Genomic DNA, 2,517 nt, shown 5'->3' on the forward strand with positions numbered 1-2,517 from the left:
GGGACCCTGGAAGGAGGAATAGTCCTTTGTAACGATTTCCTGTGACTAGACCATAAGCTTGGAGGACAGGACCTGCATTGGCTTAAACTTTATAATTGGCCAATAGTCCCCCTCAGTGCAGATAATAATGATGGCTAATGCGTTTTATAGAGCACTGTTCTGAGTACTTTGCATGAGTGAACTCAATCTCTGCAAACTGTGAGAGGATTTTATGATTCCATTTTTCAGATAAGACAACTGAGGTTAAGGGCCTGACTCCAGATCACACAGCAAGGGAGGTGGCAGAATCAAGATTTCAACCCAGGAAACCTGCCTCACATGCCTATGTGAATCACTACACCCTTCCCACAATAAATAAACAAATAAGCTACTAAGTTGTTAATTAATTTGCACTGGATAACATGGTGTGGCCCCCACTTCTGGGTCTTCTGACTTACATCTGTGAAAGATAGATGAAGGTTCAAACACATGGGCTCAGTCACCTGCATTCCACCCTTTCCCACATTGCAGGTGTATTGCAGGACTTACTGATCTGAAGTTAAACAAAGGGGCAGTAGACATAAGTGACTGTAAAAGACCCAAAGGAGGAGACTCAAATGGCAGTTCTGGGTGCAATTTGGTTGACTGTGCCAAGGGAGGCCCTCCGTTCCATCAGGGAAGTGGAAGCCCAGAGAGAACACATCACAGCGCATTATCGCTGAACTTGCCAGTTGAGTCCAGCCCCAGCAAGGAAAATATCGAAGGCTAAATGTGTAGTCCTATTGCCCTTGGAAATTAATTAGCCTAAGCCCACCCAGTCTGAGCATGTGACTCTCCTCACACACAAATAAATCTGCAGCAGGACCCGGGCACCATGAAATCCACTCTGAAATCACCTCGTAATTAGTTTGGGATGATTGATGGAATCAGTCAGACCTTGGATTTGCTTTAGGATCACAGAGCCCTAGCTTTTATGGGTGAGAAGACTGACATGCAGAGAGGAATTGTCTAAAGGGGGGTCCTCATGAAATAGATCAGAGACCCACCCATTTAGCTGCCACACTGTCCAATGAGCATGGTGCCAAAAAGTGCTGCTCCAGTACCTAAGATCATGCCCTTGGAGTTATGACCATGGCCTCCACCAAAGCCCCACGCCACCGTGACTGCTCCGTCTCAGCAATGGTATTTGTTGAGTGCTAACAAAATCTGGGAAAGCAAACCAGAGCCAGTCTCAGGGTGCAGGTGGTGGCAGGGCTGTGCAGTGTGCTGAGGGAAGATTGCAGGGGTCCACTCCTGGAGCTGGGGCCAGGGCTCAAGGGAGGACAAGGCAGAGCCCATTTGGATCCTGACAGGGTGAAAGTTCCATATCCCCTTAGCCTTCCTCCAAACCTGCATGCAACTTCTTCTCTTTCGGACGCTGTCTCCTCTCTCCTCCCCTCCCTTCTCCTTCCCTCTCCTTTCCTCCCCTCCCTTCCCCTCTCTTCTTCTCTCCTCTCTTTCTTTTCCTCTTGCTGTTGTTTTCCCTGTTTCCTCATGAGACAGCAGAAATAAATCAGAATGCTACAGTGCAAACAGGTTCTAGAATTACATATATCTGCCTGAGTCCCTGACCAACCTACTCACAGGTCCTAAGTGTTCCTTATCTATCAAATGGGGAGGCTCATGGGATTATTAAAGGGTTTGGAAGAGACAAACGTATATATACACGCATGCATTGCTTTTTTAAAAATGTGATGGACTCACCAAAAAAAAATAATAACCAAGTCTCCCTTATCATCTCCATCCTCATCCTTCTCCCACCCCCAGAAAAAGAGGTTATGCTTTCAATTCAGAAATGTTGCCCCTGGACCCAATTCAAGGACTCTGGATTTTCAGGGCCCTTGATCTCTCAGTCTTTACATAAGACGGTCCCTCGGCCTGGAACTACTTTCTCCTTCCCCTTCTTTATCTGGCTAATTCCTACTGACACATTAAGATTCAAGTGTCTTTTCTTCCTGGAAGCCATCCATTCTCAAGAAATCCTCCCCATTCCAGAGTCCCTGAGCTGACCTCTTTCTAATCACACCTGTAAGCCTGGGGACACAGACACATCATTGAGAGTTTCTGCTTGGTGGTCCCTTCCTCAACTGTCATTTGATGGAGGACACGAGACCTTCATTAACCACAGTAGCCGCGGGTCTAGGAGGGCACTCGTGCAGAGTGGGTGCTGTGGTGAATATCCTAGAGCCCAAAACAGGGCTATGAAATGTTAGAATTCACCCTGAAGTGTTAGTGCTTAAGATTGCCTTTTCCTAGTGACCGTGCTTACAGCAGGATGAAGGAAACGCAACACAGAAAGATAATCTGCTAGTGGTAAAATCTGGGGTACTAGTGGAAGATAGATAAGCACAAGAATGGGGTCTTTGCTAAGGCCCCTGAGATAAGAGACACAACTTCTCCACCTGGAAGGAAACTAAGCAGTCATCAGATTTATTTATTTATTTATTTATTGAATCTCAATAAATACATTCAATAAATATATTTTGTTTATTCATTTAT

General features: G+C 45.8%; 1 long non-coding RNA gene across 1 annotated transcript in view; it reads left to right on the forward strand.

Annotated features, from left to right (window-relative positions):
• Positions 1–370, forward strand: part of LOC105530969 — a 49,022-nt gene extending 48,652 nt beyond the window's left edge. Inside the window, exon 4 of the long non-coding RNA XR_001004719.1 lies at positions 229–370. This is a non-coding gene — a long non-coding RNA (uncharacterized LOC105530969). The remainder of the gene's footprint in view (positions 1–228) is intronic.
• Positions 371–2,517: the final 2,147 nt, after the last annotated feature.

Source organism: Mandrillus leucophaeus, unplaced genomic scaffold (genome assembly GCF_000951045.1).
Source record: "Mandrillus leucophaeus isolate KB7577 unplaced genomic scaffold, Mleu.le_1.0 Scaffold858, whole genome shotgun sequence".
In the NCBI taxonomy this organism is placed as follows: domain Eukaryota; kingdom Metazoa; phylum Chordata; class Mammalia; order Primates; family Cercopithecidae; genus Mandrillus; species Mandrillus leucophaeus.